Source organism: Cololabis saira, chromosome 17, assembly GCF_033807715.1.
Source record: "Cololabis saira isolate AMF1-May2022 chromosome 17, fColSai1.1, whole genome shotgun sequence".
Lineage (NCBI taxonomy): Eukaryota > Metazoa > Chordata > Actinopteri > Beloniformes > Belonidae > Cololabis > Cololabis saira.
This window is the reverse complement of record NC_084603.1, coordinates 12,576,720-12,594,529: the sequence shown is the minus strand read 5'-3', so window position 1 is coordinate 12,594,529 and position 17,810 is coordinate 12,576,720. Positions and strand designations below refer to the sequence as shown.

The window sequence follows — 17,810 nt, the reverse complement described above, 5'->3', positions numbered from 1 at the left end:
CGTGATGCTGCCCTGCGTCCAGATACATGTCACACATGATGGCGAGGAGGTGAAAAAGGCGGCTATTTATGTTTTCTGGCGCAGCGGAGGGGGTTCAAGATCCTTAGAAAGGTTCAGCACTCTTGGCTGCACCGGCCTGAACTCGTAGCAGAAAAGTTTTTGGGTCTCTCCATCTTTTCCCATGAGCGGCCCGCATGTGCGAGCAGATTTAACATTTCAACATTTTCAGAAACATCTGCTTCTGCCTCCTAATCCCCCCTCACTCGTGTATTCGCCGCTCCGTACGTCATAATCAGAACCATAACACAACAGCCTTCGTCTTGGCGTGAGACTGTTTGGTTTCACGACTTCTCCAAACTCCTAATATGGAGGCGGCGGTTTATAAGCATCCATTGTGCCTGTTTTTTCGCCGCGTTAACAATTGCAGCGTGAGTCAGATACGGGTAGTATAAATAGCAGAATGATGACCTTTGATAGAGGAAGCGGGCCTGTCTGATCCCTTGCCAGTGTGATTGTGTGCTTTACCTGAGCTGCCAGCCTCGTGTCACCGCCGCCGGAAAAGACGGAGAGGACGGCTGATTAATAGGTGGGCTGTTCGCCGGCGTTGGAGCACCGGTGTGTGTTTGTTTGAGCGCTGGTTACGGCTGCGCATATCTTAGCTTTGCTTTGATAACCGAACGCATGATCTTGTTCATTCACTGAAGTTTACTTCTCCAAAAAAGGAAACAAAAAGCAGAAAATACAATCTCATAAGCCCAACAGGACACAGGAAACGTATCAGAGGTTAGAAATTTGAACTCGATGGAGGACCTTGTCTGAACACAGTTGGGGAACAAAGCAACAGGTACTAAAAAAGAAACACCTGAAATTATATCAGCTGGTAACAGCTTAGTGACATGATTGGATGTTTATACTGCCATCGTCATCATCTTTGGTTCTGATTGGCTGCATGTGTCCAGAAGCAGTTTCATCATCAACTTTCTCTAAAGAAACGTTATAGATGTTTATAGCTTTGGGCATTAGGTCTCTCATAGGAGGAGAGTGATGGCTGCAAAAGCCTCCACACATGCACACCAAACAAAGTCTGGTAACAGTTTTTGGTTTCATTCAATTCCCACTTGTACTTATATAATATATATATATATATATATATATATATATATATATATATATACATAAAAATATATAAAAATAAATAAATAAAGAATAAAAAAAATGTATATTATATATATATATGTACATATATATATATATATATATATATATATATATATATATATATATATATATATATATATATATATATATATATATATATATATACATAAACATATATAAAAATAAATAAATAAAGAATAAAAAAAATGTATATTATATATATATATATATATATATATATATATATATATATATATATATATATATATATATATATATATATATGATATGTATATTTCGTCTTATTTATTAATAAGTTTTGGCAATAAGTGAACTGATTGGTTGCACTTGTCAGCTTGTTGAACATGGGGTTGCCAGGTCTGTTTAAAAGAATCCCTCCCGGCTGCTACAAATCTGTTCAAATGAGGCCTAATTGGACTAATCCACTATATTTGTAGAGGAGGGTTTAGGAAAAGTTTAAGTTTAGTATTTGGCTTGTTTTTTGTTTTTTCCTTTTATTCGGGGAGTTTGGTAGTTTGGATTAATTTCATTTCATGTATATTCTGTTTCTCTTTTTTGTGCCAACATGGCCTGATCAGCCAGTATATACAGTATGTGTCTCCATCATGTGTCGGTTAGGGTGGGTCAGTTTGTGTTTCAGTTTCCTGTGGTTGTTTTTGTTAAAGTTTGATTTAGTAGACCTCTTTTATGAGTCCAAAAGTTCCTTTATGTTGCTTTTATGAATTCTTTTCAATAAACGTTAAAGAATCTTCTTCTAAATCCTCTGTGCTGCTCTGATTTTTCGGCCCGGGCTCGGCCCGTCACAAGGAGACTAGAGGACTCTATTCGAGCATGTTGGGCCTACCCAGCATGCTTTGTTCCTGCAAACGGCCCCGGGCCCCCCAGAGAAGTCCCTTAGAACAGACCAAGCACCTTTATCAGTGTCTTTGAGTCACTGCCTGTGATATTGTCCCCCCCCGACAGACTACAGATAAAACAGCACTCTTCACCGCAGATGGTAAAAGATATACAGCATGGTGGTGCATCTACTGAAGGACCGAAGCTTTCTTGAGAAGCTTCAGTGGTGCAACCCAGCGGGGAGAACGCGCTCTGACCGTACTTGGTAGTATGTGGAAGTGGGAAATGTCAAACTTTAAAGTGTGGCTGTTGAACTGTACAGTCTGGCATAGTTTATTGCTTTTATACTGCGATTGGTGCCAAGTAAGGTCTAAAACAGCTTTTTAAACAGAAATGTGTCACTAATATCAGTTTTTTCCACTGCCAATCACGTGAATATGGTGTATATACAGTGTTGATTCAAACTTCTACTGATAACTTCTGCAACCTACGATTCCTGAAGGCAACATGACTGAGGAACGTCCCCCGCCTTCTCTCTTATGCTGTCACTCATGATGCCACGCCCCTGAAAAAAAAATTTAAACTGGAAAAAAAAAAGATTTGAAACTGAAAAAAAAGAAGTGAAACTGAAAAAAAAGATGTGAAACTGAAAAAAAAGATCTGAAACTAAAATAAAAAGTTCTGATACCAAAAAAAAAAAAAATTGAAACTGTAAAAAAGATTTTTCAGGTTCAAATTTTATTTTCAAATTAGCAAAACTTTTGGCCTTGATTTGGCTCCATAGTCCCCAGGCTTCTCTGTTCTGCTGTCACTCATGATGCCACGCCCCCCTCAGTTGATGCCACGCCCCCTACGCCAGATCGGGTCCAAAAGTCTGAAACTGAAAAAAAAGATGTGAAACTGAAAAAAAAGATCTGAAACTGTAAAACATAATTTTCAGGTTCAAATTTTATTTTCAAAATAGCAAAACTTTTGGCCTTGATTTGGCTCCATACTTAGGGTGCTTTCACACCTGTGGCCCGTTTGTTTTGTTCCGATTCAGGGGCTGAATCGATAACAGTTGTTCCGTTTCTCGTTTGTGGCGTTTGTGTTCACAAGGCAAACGTCTGTACCGTTTCAAAGCTGTTAACAAATGCCATGCGCAAACCAGCTGCTCTCTGATTGGTCAAATGAACGCGGAAGGAGTTTCCTCTTCTGTACCCCCGGATAAACGACACGCCCCTTTCAGCGCAGAACAGCCCGCAGCCGCAGCTTTAGGCTGATTTATGGTTCCACCAACGCAGAGCCTAAGGCTTAGGGTACGCCGTAGGCTCTGCGTTGATTTATATATAAATCAGCCTTTACCCCAGTGCTTAATTTGTCCATGAAGAGGTCCCGGATCCTAGTGCGCCGGCGCAGCAGCGGGGGGGGGGGGGTATACAGTGTTTGTGAAATTGCACCAGTAACTGTTTCACTGTTTATAGACAATTACTGCATATTATAGCTGAATGAACATATAGGAGATGCAAATATCATGGTCTCGGCTCGCTTCCATTCCAGACCTGGCTGGAGCGGTGCGTTTTTTTTATTTGGAGTGAGAACATGATCGACACAGCAACCGACACAACTCCATTCATGTGTATGTGCTCCGCGGCGCAAGGAGAAGAGTCGGTGCAGAGGCTCCGCCCCCTTCTCTCCTATTGGACACAAATTTCTCTCTTCTTCCTTCTCTCTCTTCTCCCTTCTCTCCTATTGGACGTGCCGAGGAGTCACAGCGCAGCACGGTGAAATTAAAAAATGTTCAATTCGGGTTGATTGACAGAGGAGGTTCCGGATCCAATCAAATAGGTACCGGATCTTGTTCCGGCAGGATCCGGCACAAATTAAGCCCTGCTTTACCCATTCATTTATGTGCTACTGGCGCAGAGCGGAGCTCAGCGGCGGGCGAGAGGGCGCCTGCTGCAGCCGGGTTTGCGCTGCGCAAACCCTGCCCGAATTGGACATTTTTTAATTTCAGCGCGCCACGCTGGGACGACATCTCGCAGAGAAGGTGGTGGAGGCTGCATCGACTCCTCTCCTTGAATCGCAGTCACACATACACAATGAATGGAGTTGTATCGGTTGCTGTGTGGATTATGTTCTCACTACAAATAAAAAAAATGAACCGTTTCAAGTCTCGAATGGAATCGGGCCGAGACCACCTCTCCTAGGTGATCTCGGATAGCTTGTTTTGTACCGTTTCAGAGCGCGATTGCTGTGTTCACATATACCAAAACGTTCCGATCTTTAGGGGGAAACGTTCCCTGTTCCGGAACAACTGCTTGAAACGGTACAGGTGTGAAAGCACCTTAAGTTTAATTCGGAATGGCCATTTTCATTCGGAATTAGGTGTTTTTTTAGTCATTTTTACTCATTTTAAATCGGATTTTATTTTAATTCTGAATTAAAGAGGAATTAAACTTCCCATGTAAATGCACTGTGAGTGTTTACAAAGTGAAAACAAGGCTTTACCTGAAGTGGTTTGTTTTTTTTAAGCGTTTCTCCGATCTCTGGCCAAGAGGCTGAACTAATGGGCCAAAAACAACATGCTTAAACGACCTTAAACGACCTTAAACGACCTTAAACGACCACTAGGGGCCGGCTCCAAGAATGAGTCCATCTCCATTGACTTCTATGCTAAAATAGCCAGAAACAACCATATTCACAGCTTCAGAGCCGCCTTCAGAAACCTCCTAGTGTCACCGGAGGGTTCAGCCGGTTCTCATCTCCTGGTATTTGAGAGAGAAGGCGGTGGTCTGCGGGTCGCAGTCTGCTCGGGTTACTGCACGAATCTGTTCAAACCAGCGGCTGTAAGTGCGAGTCATTATTCTTGGGGGTGTATTAGCAGTTAATAAATGTCAGCAGAACTGCCTCCATTAGCGCCGTCCTCGGGGTTCGACTCCGGCTTGTGGGAGGGAAGGGAAAACCAGGACAGCTCCAAGCGAAGTATCTCGTCAACCACAAGGTGCGGATTTTGGAGTCGGACAAACTTTGACACACTTACCCGGGAAACTATGCTGTAATATTATATTGTGTTTCTCTTATTTTTGGTCTTCCAGACCAACCAGGGAAACCACATTACATTAAAGGGGACATGTTATGGGGAAAAGAAAATGTTTGGGTCCCCGATATCTGCCAAAACCAGCCAAAGCCGCTTCGGGCTCCAACGGGAACCGAGCTGCAGAGATTTGGTCGAAAATTAAGCTGCAACCTACAGTAGGCGACTGCCTAGGGCCCCGAGCTGAAGGGACGCCTGACGTCAACAACAAAATAATGGATCTGCTTTAGTAGCGGTGTGCAAACAAGGGTACCTCACGATTCGATTCGATTTCGATTATTGGAGCTTCGATTCTTTGATTATAACAATTGTCGATTCGATTCGATTATTGGTGCCACGATTCTACGATTATTGTGATTTTTAATGCTTTTTTCCATACAAGATTGAATTTGTCTCCATCTGTGGCTACATTTGTAAATAAATAGCCAATCAATTAACTCAGTTCCTCTAACAACACTTATTAAGTAAATAACAAGGTTTTTTTGAACATTTGACATGTATTTTTTAAAGACACAAAATAATTTATTTTATGACTATGTAAACATTTGCTCTTTGACTTACTTAACTTTGACCAGGGAAAGCTGCACTTGCATGAGAGCGCCCTCTATTGGCGGAAAACACTGAAAACGGTCAAGCCCTGGATTTAATGAGTTCATTAATTCAAGTAAACAAGATATGTACTTCCATCAAATTTATTTGGTGTAAACATATCTGCCATATTTCAAGTGAACAATAAGAAATGTGCATTCTTGAAAATGAAATGATTCAGCAGCTTATTCAGTCTGGAATCTGGATAGGATAACTTAAAAAAAATAAAATAATCGATTCCAAATCGTCACGTGGCGCATCGCGATGCATCGACACATCGATGAATTGCACCCACCTCTATGCTTTAGGCGCTGCAACGACAACGCATCAGAATCCCCCCTAACGGGGCCCTTTCCAAGCTGTCACTGTTGATAGTAGGGGGGGCCCCAACAGACGGCTGATATCGCTCCATATCAGCGACACAACTTGAAACCATCGTAGACGCTGCAATGACAGTCAGGAACCTCCCTAATGAGGCCCCATTACTAGCCAGAATCGACGTGCGGCAATAGTGATTCGCAAATTTAGAAAATGAAGCGAACATCTCCCTCTGGTCACATGGAAAGAAAGAAAACAACAAGAGGTTGAAAAGAAAGAAGGTGACGTTGGTAGGAATGTGTAATTTATGTGTGTAACATTACAGGACGGTCTCAGAAAATTAGAATATTGTCCTTTATTTTCTGTAATGCAATTAAAAAAACAAAAATGTCACACATTCTGGATTCATTACAAATCAACTGAAATATTCCAAGCCTTTTATTATTTTAATATTGCTGATTATGGTTTACAGTTTAAGATTAAGATTCCCAGAATATTGTAATTTTTTGAGATAGGATATTTGAGTTTTCTTAAGCTGTAAGCCATGATCAGCAATATTAAAATAATAAAAGGCTTGCAATATTTCAGTTGATTTGTAATGAATCCAGAATGTATGACATTTTTGCATTACAGAAAATAAAGGACGTTATCACAATATTCAAATTTTCTGAGACAGTCCTGTATAAAAAGTTGTGCTGCTAGCCAGCCAGCAAGTTTACTGCACATTAAAGTCATGTGAAGTGAATTCAGCCAAATTCCGTTGCTGATCCGTTGTCCTGGACTTCATTCATCAGGATTCTGGGGGGCCCCTTGGTCTCTCCTGCCCAGGGCCCGCAGGGGGTCTAGAAACACCCCTGGTTGTACATCCTTATGGTGTTTTTTTGCCCGAAATACATTTCAATCACAGTCAATTGACACATTCGGGCCTAATCTGGGCTACTTTCATGGACCATGGCCAGACTTGGGTTCGGCCTCTTATGAGCCCAGATTTCACAAACGCCGTCCAAAGGAACCAGAGATGTTTAGGCCGTCGAATACGGGCCAAAGAAAATCAGCAGAGCTGGGTAGAGTAGCCAAAAATTGTACTCAAGTAAAAGTACTGTTACTTCAGAATAATATGACTCAAGTAGAAGTAAAAAGTAGTCACCCAAATAATTACTTGAGTAAAAGTAAAAAAGTACTGGTGAAAAAACTAGTCAAGTACTGAGTAACTGATTTATTTTTTTAACACAATCATTCAAACAGACAAAAGTACAAAATAATCATCTTCAGGCAAATTAAATCAATAAAATAAATTAAAATTAATAAAAAATAAAGAAAGCTTGAATTAAAATTAGTAAGTAAATTCGAGTACTTTACTTTATTTAGTACAAGTACTTTACTAAATAATAAAATAAATAAAATAATAACAGAATAAAAAAATAAATTAAGCACAAGTAGCACAAACTTTCAAGCCTTTGTACTTTTCTTTTTTAACCAGGCAGAACTAGAACAAACATGAACTCATAGAAACTCTGTGTGTGTTTGAGTCTGTAAATGTGACAAAACATGCAAAAACAAACATTTTTCCCAAAGAATCACTCAGTGATGTCATGAGATTGACGCGTACGCGGATAAAAGGGATAAAAGAAAAGTAACAGCTCAACGTAGCCTAATGTAGCGGAGTAAGAGTAACAGTTTCTTCTTCACAAATCTACTCAAGTAAAAGTAAAAAGTATAGTGATTCAAAACTACTCCTAAAAGTACTGAATTTCCCAAAACGTACTCAAGTAAATGTAACGGAGTAAATGTAACTCGTTACTACCCACCTCTGAAAATCAGGGGCCAGGTTCGGGGGAAGCATTCATTGCTTTAAATAAAAATAAAATGCTTTGACTTCATCTTTAACTTTTCCCCCACCCTCAGTGCCGAGGATCACTTCCCATCCACGCTCTGCTCTCTCACGCTCGCAAATCCGTCAACCGCCGCTAAATATGACGGTGATAAAGTGCGAGTGAAGTTCAGCGTCTGTCTTTTGAAAACTACAGGTTCAGAAATGTAAACGGCACATCTGGGAATTCTTCTCCAGATGACCCCAGAAATTCACACACATGCCTTGTAAAAGCAGCACCACACATAATTAACTTCCCAGGAACAAAACATTATCTCATGTCCTCCTGAAAACTCATTCGTCTTTTCCTGGCTGTGTCTTTCCACCCAACACACACACACGCACACACACACACACACACGCACACACACACACACACCTCTCCCTGTGACAGGACACACCTTTGACCTGAGAGTGACATCACTTCCTCTTGACGTCTTGATAGACGTTTCATCAGTGAGGTCCCTCGGGGCTTGGGAGGAAAAAAAGAAAAAGAAAACAATAATGGTAATAATTAAAGCTTCACACGTAACGAGCAGCAGAGCCACAACAGCTGTGCTGTCAGACAGCTAGCTAGTGTGTGCAGCTCGGCGCTAACCAAACACAGATGTGCGTTACAGCTCGTGACACATGGATGTTTGGTTAGTAACCGGCTGCAGCCAAGGATGCTCAGACTAGAGCTGGAGTTCTGGAGGTTTTGGTCCCAAAACCGGTCTGGAGACACTTTATTGTGGTCCTGGTCTCGGTCTCTGGGTTTCTCCAGGTCTCAGACTCGGATAACTGAGAGTCCGTTACCAAGGTGACAGAATCTGGTGATCAGCAGTTCTTCCTCTAGTTAATGTACAGTTTTGTAAACTATTTGTATTTTGCATCTGATTTAATGTTTTGGTGCATCTGCATGTGTCTGTATTTAATTACAGTTTGTGTTTATAACGGCCTTGTTTGAATAAATATATGAATAATATTTGCATATCGTTGTGATTGATTAAGCGTCAGGTCCATTTCAGTGATGCTGATATACGGTGTAATCTGATTACTATAATGGTAAATAATGTAATTTCAATCTTTAATATCTAAAATTCAGGTTTCATCTCCAAATTCAGTCCAATTTAAATCAGTAACATTTACTATCCATTCCTTTTCTGAGGTGGAGGGGGGTGTTGGAGCTGGTTATTCTGCTAGAGGACTTTGGGACTAGTTAGTAGTCGTGTCAATCCTTAAAAGCACTGGAGTCAATCCTCCAATAGTGTAGAAATAGCGGTAGTGCAGTTGCCACACATATCTGATCTCAGCTGATGGATGGAAACATTTCTAGTGAGTTCAACATCATCATCCACTTCTCTGTGTTATTGAGCTGCAGTTGAATACAAGCTCATATGGAAACTAGCTGAACCAGGATGATGGAATACAATCACGCAGGATCAGGACATTACTATGTCTTGAGCTGAATTAGGCCACGTTTACACATAGCCGGGTATTTACAAAAACGGATATTTCCCCCTCTACATTTTGAAAAATACCATCATTTACACAAACCTACATAAATACGCTGTTAAGGTGCTATGAGCAGCCAAACCTACAGGGGGCAGTGTAACGAGAAGATAAAGTCATGCTAGCCAATCAGAATCCTGGAAAAAAACATCAACAAATGACACGAGTAACTTCCAGTTACTTCCAAGATGAACGAGTCTTTCATTTGAAGTGACAGAGAAGTGGAGTTACTTTTAAGTGTGACGTTAGAATATAAAACAGGTAAAATACAAGAAAATATTGACGGGGGCCAAACAAATTGTAAACACAGGTCGCACACATGACGCTGGTGACGTTTCTGTCGCATAATGATGTCCGTCTCTCTCTGTTTGGCATTTTGGAGTTTTCAGAAATGATCGTTTTTGGTGACTTTGAGCTTCGTTTTCGTGTAAACGAATGGCCAAAACGCATGAAAACACCACCGTTTTTGCTACGTGTAAACGGGGCCCTAGTCTTGGTCTTGATTCTCCCTGGTCTTGGTCTCGGTTTAGGCCGGTCTTAAAACCGGTCCTGACAAGTCCAGCTCAAACGCCGCTGCAGGACTCCCGTACAGACCTTTTCAGGGCTTGAGACACCGGTGGGGAGCAGCTATCCAACAGTCGGCCGTTTGAACCTGCAAATCACTGACTACTTTTACATGCAGTCAAAATTGGGGTTAAGGTCAATATTCCGGTTAGTGAAACATTGGGAATAATCTGTTTCCATGCGTGAGCGAACAGGGTTATCCCTGTATACATGGTGATTAATCATTTGGGATATCTGGATCAAACCAGCGACGCACGGAGAACGTCATGACGCAATTCCCGTCATTTCCGCTTCTTGTTCCTGTATCCAAATCCAAAACAACAACAATAACAGCAGCACGGCGGATAATCGGACCCTCTGGTACCGTTTTGTTTCTTGGACCTGTAGTTCGCCTTTTTCAGCGTCTTCCAGCGGAGCTTGATCTGGTCTGGGGTTCGTACAAATCCTGCTTCGCCCAACTTTTCGCTCACCTTTTTGTAAATCTCGCTATCCCGGTACTTTCAACCGTCTACAAATGACAAAATGTTCATATCCTTCATTACATTTATGAAGTTATTAGTCTCCTCCTGGTCTTGTGTTTCTCCATGTTTATAAGAACTTCCTGGACTCAAAAGACCAAGATTCCTTGTGAAAAAAAGATGCACAGAAAACAAATTACTGTTCCTTTTGATGGGGAAATCCCCGTTTACATGACCAAATATTCAGGTTAGAAAAGGATTAACCCAGGGGTCATATTCGGGTTTTTAAAAACTGGAATATGAGCAAATTCCGGTTATTCAAAGGGATTATTAGTGTTTACATGGCCGTGCGCAACCGGGTTATTGCTAATATTCCGGTTAGAAAAGGGTTATTGAGTGCATGTAAATGTAGTCACTTTTACTCGTGAGGAGTTTACTTGAGTTTACTCAGAAACCCTAGTGGCTAATTTCATCATGGAACCTGAAAAAGCGCCGGCTCAGATGTGCATGTCTTGCGGCGCGGCCGGCGCTGCAGGCCAGATCAGATGGGGAGATAGCAGAACAGGTCCTGCCTGCCGCGACACATGCAGACGAGCAGATACAATGGCTTCGGGTTGTGTTTACGCTCCGGTCTCTTTCATCACTCCATCGGTCCACCCTCTGCTGTCCCTGAGCCAGCAATCATCGCTCATAAATACCACTCACACACACCTTATTACCACAGACCTGTTGCATAATAAGCTCCACGACCAATAGGACTGCACATGTTCTGCACAAAAGATGTGGGAAGCTTACGCATTGTTAATAATTGACACCTTGATATACTGCCACGGTTAAAAAAAACAAGGTGATGCTAACAACTGAAGCACAAGGAACCCAAGTCTCACAAACAAAACTTGAGGTTACACTGAAATGAGAAATAAAATCCTCCCGGGTAAATAAATTAAACTTAAAAGACATTTGAAAGACAAACATGCACGGATCTAAATGACGTTTTGATTTGGTTGAAAAGCAAACATTGGAAAGCCGCCTTTTTCGATGAGTCAGCTGGACTAAAAAGGCAAGGCAAGTTTATTTGTACTGCACAATTCAACACAAGGTAATTCAAAGTGCTTTATATCAACATTAAAAGCGGCAAAACACAATTAAACAGTAAAAATAACAAATAAAATGAAATAAAATGATAGGAGGTTAAATAATAAAAAGCACAAGTAGATTACAAAAGGTACACATCTCATTCTTACAATGGCAAGAATTATGTTTCTATACGGTCAAAACGTACAAAGACCGGGTCAATACTCAATTTTGAACATCTTTTGCTTTTACTAAGTGGAGTTATAAGAGCTCCATTTCTTTACTTGAGAGGGGACCCTTAACTTACACTATGAAAAGTTAGAGAGGACTCCACCTTCATTAAATTATTGACCCTGGTGCAGTTCAGTGACTCTGCAAGTACTTTATTAAGCTGAATAGTGACAGGCTCTATTGCTACAATTAAAATATGCCCCTAAGCAAAAGTGTAATGCTGCTGACGGCATGTTTGCTAACCTGGGGTGAAACTGTGAACAACATCTCAGCACATTAAAGTTGCACAACGTTCAGTAAAAGCTCTGCTTCTCCGGGCCGGGGGAGGATGGATGATGTCTTGAGCGGATTGCTGGGGAGCTTCCAGTCCCGTACCCAGGACTTTTTAAAAAGAAGTGATCTCATGTTCATTGAATCTGGCCTCCAGTGACCATAATAGTGCACGCTTCCCAGCAGACGGTGTTTTTTACATTAGAGCCCGTTTGAAGCATTTTTAAATCCATCACAGGATTACACATGTTGTTTTTTTCTCATCCACTTTCAAAACTATGTTTCGGATCACATCCAATCACACATGCATCCAACAAAACATCCCCGACGCCCCGCGTAAAGACACCGTATGAAATGCAAATGACTGATGACCCACTTCAAAAGGGAATTATCATCATCATCATCATCATCATCATCATCATCATTTATTTAACTCACCACCATGATCACATGGTTTGGAGCACAAGTACACAAACATTTGTACATTTATAGCAAGTGGCGGGCCGTACATGTTCAATTAAAATACGCAATTTGGCAAAATAAATATAATTTGAACAGAGTAAGGACATTCTTCAATAAGGCACCTAATTTATAAATAACATTTAACTTATTAGATTGTGGTAACAAAATCAATTTAAACATAGATGGTCGGTTTGTATAATACTTTGGTAAATATTTTTGTCTGAGATTCATTATATTTACATTTTTACATTCGAACAAAATATGAAACTCATCTCCAATGCAGTTGACATTACAGAGGTTACAGAATCTCTGACTTCTATCCAGACCTTTATTCCTTCCAGTGACTTTTGGGATTCTGGTGTTATTCATCCTAAAATTACAAATGGGCCTGATTGATTTTGACACAATAAGTACTGTTCTAGCTTAAACTCTTGCTTAAACTATATAAATATCACATGATGTCATCCTATAGAGTTCAATTTGCCATTTTTGCAGAAATGTATCTTTCAACCTTTGCTCAACAGTTAGTTTTCAACCAGTCGATGTTATTACATCTTTTTTAACTGAAACGTGTAGGTACAGACAGCAGTACTGTATGCACAGGTTGGTTTTAAATGAGCAGCAATGAGACACAGTACGCAGAAGTAGGATGAGGGGGGAAAAACCCAACTTACAGACGGTTTAATTCACGAGACTGTAAATGGGAGTTCAAATAATGGATGGATAGACGGATGTTTTCATTCAAACTGTAGATACAACCAGTCAGATTCAAGCATGTGGGGGGGGGGCTAAACCAACGCGTCCAAATAGTGGACAACATCGACCTCTAGTGGCAGGTTTTATAAAAAGTGATATTTCCTACTTTGACGATCCCTGACTTCATTTAATGTTTTCATTCATTTTGTAACATGATGCAAAATTCAATTTGATTTATTTTTCCTCTTTTCTCTTGTACATACTCTGACATTATAGATGATGTGGGGTTTGATGTCCAGGCATTGTTCATTTCAAACAAGTCTGTTCACTTTTATGTCAGACAGTGAGCCTGAACAGACATGTTCAGCGGTGGATGTATGGAATAAGTTGGAGAGGGATTTGAAATCAAGTAGAACCTTAACCTTATTTAAAAAAAACATTGAAAAGAAAGATGATTTCTCTATATCAAAGTAATGAGCGGTGATGCTTGCTATGTTGATTTGGGTATTCATTTATTTGGTGATTTGATTTGATTATTCAAGGATGAAGGAAACATGTAGACAGCACCTTTTTTTCTTTCTTATTTCTCAAGGTTCAAGGAATCTTTGTTATCCCCATGGAGGCAATTTGTTTTACAGCTCGCAGTCATACTTATCTCTTACTTCATGCTTTTATTTCATTACTTTGAATAATCCTTTTGAGGGTAGGCAATCAATAAGCTTTGCTTCAGCCTACACCTTTTTTGGTCTGGATGTTATTTGTATATTGGATAACTTTTTTTTTGTAATGTTTTTCTTTGAACAGTGTTTCCTTGTTGTCATTTTTTATTTTATTTTATTTTAATTTTGTAAAAGCTATTTTGAGGTTTGTCTTATTTTTTTGTGATGTCATGACCGAAAATAAACTAAACTAAAAAAAAAAACTAAACATGGAGTGCTGCTGCCTCCTACTGGTTATGTACCTGAATTACCATTTTAGTGTCTGCTTCTGTATAAATATTAAGAACCATTTCCACAGACGTTATGTCTAAAAATCTGTATAAAAAAGGCTGCTTGTAAATGAACCTGTTTACTAGTTTCAAAATGGGACATATCAATGTAAATATGATTCGTTTGTCTTTATGTTTACTGAAGTCAGCGTGAAAACGTGGCTGAAATAGATTAAATTGTGAATAAATATAGGCCTTTATTTTATATGTATCACGGTTTTACTTTTAATACTGCAGAATTTCTAATAACCTTGTGAAAAATGAAGCAGAAGTGTGAGCGGGTGTCAAAAGGCTGCTCCAGGTGAGGCTCGAACTCACAACCTCGGCATTGCTCAGCATCGTACTGTCATATAAGTACCGCGCGCTAACCGATTGCGCCACTGGAGCTCACTGCTCCGGCCTGGGAGTTGCCTTTATATCCAAGACACAGGACACAACGTAAAAATCAACGTTAGATATAGCACTTTGGCTATTTTTTTCGGAAAAAAAACTCATAAAACAACACACATATAATAATAAATGTTTATTTGACTTGATGAGGATATATATATATCAATATGTTTCAAAACGACGACTCAGGAAAGGAAACCTGACACAACCTGACAGCTGCGTAACGTTTTAACGTGTTATACACTAAATTCAATACGAAATTCAAAACGAATACATAAACTGTTTTAATTTAAAGGCTTAAAAAGTGGACTGTGAGCTTTCTTTGGGTTCTTTTTAACGCCCGTGTGGCTTTCGAGGTTTTTTTTTTTTTTTTTTTTAATAAACAAAACTTTATTGAAAATATCCAAACTCTCAAAGAGGAAAATTGACAAATATAAATTTAAATGCAATACGAAAAGAAAGGAAAATAAAAATAAAAATAAAACTTGCTGTAGACACATGCCCCGGAAATAAAACAGTACTTTTAAAGTTAAACAAGCACTTAAAAAAGTACAGTAAAATTAAAAACACATATTTCGGACTAAAAGTTAAACTAACAAACAAATAATAAGTTGCAGTAAAATTTGCTTGTATCATTGTAAATTGATCTCTGCTCGTTTTTTTCTTTTTGCTCCTATCAATTTAACTTCAGGTTACAACATTATTATTGATTATTTTTTTTATTTTATTTACCTTATGACAGATGTATGCTTCCTTGGGCCTCTATATGTTGCTTTGAAAATGTGTATTCATTAGTCAATATGTATATCTATAGATCATTTATTTATCATTGTTTATTGTTGGCTTTTATCTCGGATAACAACAAATCACCATCAAATTAAAAGCGTCAAAATATCAAAAAAGCAAAACAATTTAACAGTCTCACCCAGAAATAAATAACAACAGCAAAATAATGTGTTGGAGAGGGAACAGGAGGAAGCAGAACGCTTATTTAGTCCTGTCCCTTCCTCACAATGTCATATCATATGCCATAGAAAATATAAAAATAAAAAATAAAAAAAAAAGAAAATAAGAAAAGAAAGAAAAAAAAATAAAAATAAATAAATACAACACAAACAATTAATAAACAAAGATCAAGGCATAATTAAACTAGCCTCCTACAATATCCTAAACTAAAAAATGTAATTTCCAGTCTCTTCTTTGATGATCCATGATCAGCCATGAATGCAGGGAGTAACATTTGTATCATATACTGTATGATGTATCACATAAGGAACAGAATAATAATAAAAGAAATACATACAGAAGGTAAATTGAGTTCTTCTGAGAGTTCTTGAGTGCATCAGAGAGGGAGGGTTTTTTTTTTTAAAACGATGTAATGTGGATGCAAATTTTTTTATAAACGGAGGGGGGAAATATTCGTTTTTAAAAATACCCGGCTACGTGTGGACGGGGTCTTGGTTTTTTTAAAATCTCTGTTCCTTTTAAGTTATACTTGCTTTCTCTTTTTTCAAATCTTTTCTGAATGTCTGAATGTATTTTATCAGAATTTTGTCAATCCAACAACCTATATACTAACTATACCTATAGACATATAGAAAACAATAAGACTTGAGAGCATATTTTCTTCGTGTTCTTGGTTCAGTCGTCACAGGAGACAGGAGTAACTCAGTTCCCCAGGCTGGTCCAGGTATTAGCCTGGTCCAGTGTTGATGTAGAGAGCGTTTTCTGTGGTGGACTTAACAAGAATAAGACCGATAACAGCTCGGCTTTGATGGCCGTCATTAGAATTGAGCCCTGCTTCAAGTGGGACCAATCCCCACAGAAATTAAAGACATTCTCCAGCTCTTTGCGTCTGCTTTCTGTATATTTCAGTAAATACTGTTCACACATAATTTCATTGAAATGTTTCTTGCAACACATTGCACATCTGGATACCATTTAACCCTTTATTGACCAAGTATCATGCAGGTCACCTGGACTTATTTTGTTATTTTGGCTGTAAAACAGAAATAGATCAAATAATGAGCAACTGCTTTTGATCCTTTTTTTTCCAGAATAACCCTTAAGTTTTAATATCTCGTGGTTATTTTACATTACTGTGTGTTACGACGATGTAACAACAGTCTTAAGAGAAAAAACATAGACTTAGATTTGTCAGGATTGTAGAAGCTGAAATTCAACATGAAAAAAATGTAAGACAAATCAATAGGACATTTAACAAATATATACTACAAGGTTTATGAGCCTTGATTTTTCTTCTTTTTTTTTTTAATTGTCACGTTTATATTACAAATGTCCAGGCGTTTGGGGGGCTTACTGGTAAATGGTTAGAGAGTTACGGTAATTTAACAAGTGCTTGTAAAATGGTCCCTCCTTCAGGCCGATGTAGCTGGATTTGTTTTCTTCCTGTTGATATTTTTCACTGTCAATTTTCTGTTCGACCCAATGATGGGAAAAGGTCCTGGATTATCCTCCTTTTGTTTTGTTTTCTTCTTTCAAATTAAACTTTGCATCAGTACAGGACTAAGATCTGCAAGTTTGATGTTTGAAATTTTATTTCTATATAGTAACATAGTAAAATCGTTTATTATGCACGTGATAATCTCTGCACTCCTTTCCCATGCTTTCATTATTTTTAATAATGTAAAAAGCCAGTTGACAGTTGACTATTGTGTATTTTTTATATCTGTGTTTATGATGCCGAGGCTCTGATGTCTCCTATCTTGGTCAAAACCATCTTATAAAGAGATCTTTAATCTTAATTAGATTATGCCAAAGCGGTTAGATAAAGGTTATAATAACTTTTGCATAGCGCAGTGTCTGAATAATCATAGATCAGCTAAGCAATACTATTAATCATTCAACAAACAGAAGTGTAAATAAGTTTGTATGCTTGTTTGTTTGTTTAATTTGGTCATTTCTAAAATAAGAATTCAAATACAAAAGGAATGAAAGAAAAGAAAACAACAAATAAACATGAAGCTAATGCTCTGTTGATAACTCTGATTGCTCTTTTTTGGAGAAGAATAATTGGATTTATGATTGTTTTGTATGAATTCCCCCAAATCTCCACACAGTAAGTAATATATGGTAGTATGAGAGAATGATACAGTATTTGTAATGCATTTGTATTGAGGAATTATTTTGCTTTATACAAGATAGCAATAGATATTTTGTTTTTGAGTGCATTTATTTGGTGATAAACTTTCATTTTTTCAACAAACATCCATATACGACACATTTGCAAGCAGCATGAGAATGCATTCTGCAGAGAAAGAAGAAGTAGTAGTTTCTTGATTGATTTTAATAATGTTT

The 17,810-nt window shown here is 38.6% G+C and overlaps 1 non-coding gene across 1 annotated transcript; it reads right to left on the bottom strand.

The window, feature by feature from the left end:
• Nucleotides 1-14,395: 14,395 nt before the first annotated feature.
• Nucleotides 14,396-14,489, bottom strand: trnai-uau (transfer RNA isoleucine (anticodon UAU)). Its single transcript has 2 exons — nt 14,452-14,489; nt 14,396-14,431 (listed from the first exon to the last, which is right to left on the bottom strand). It is a non-coding gene; the product is annotated as a tRNA-Ile (tRNA).
• Between the last annotated feature and the right edge of the window lie 3,321 nt (nt 14,490-17,810).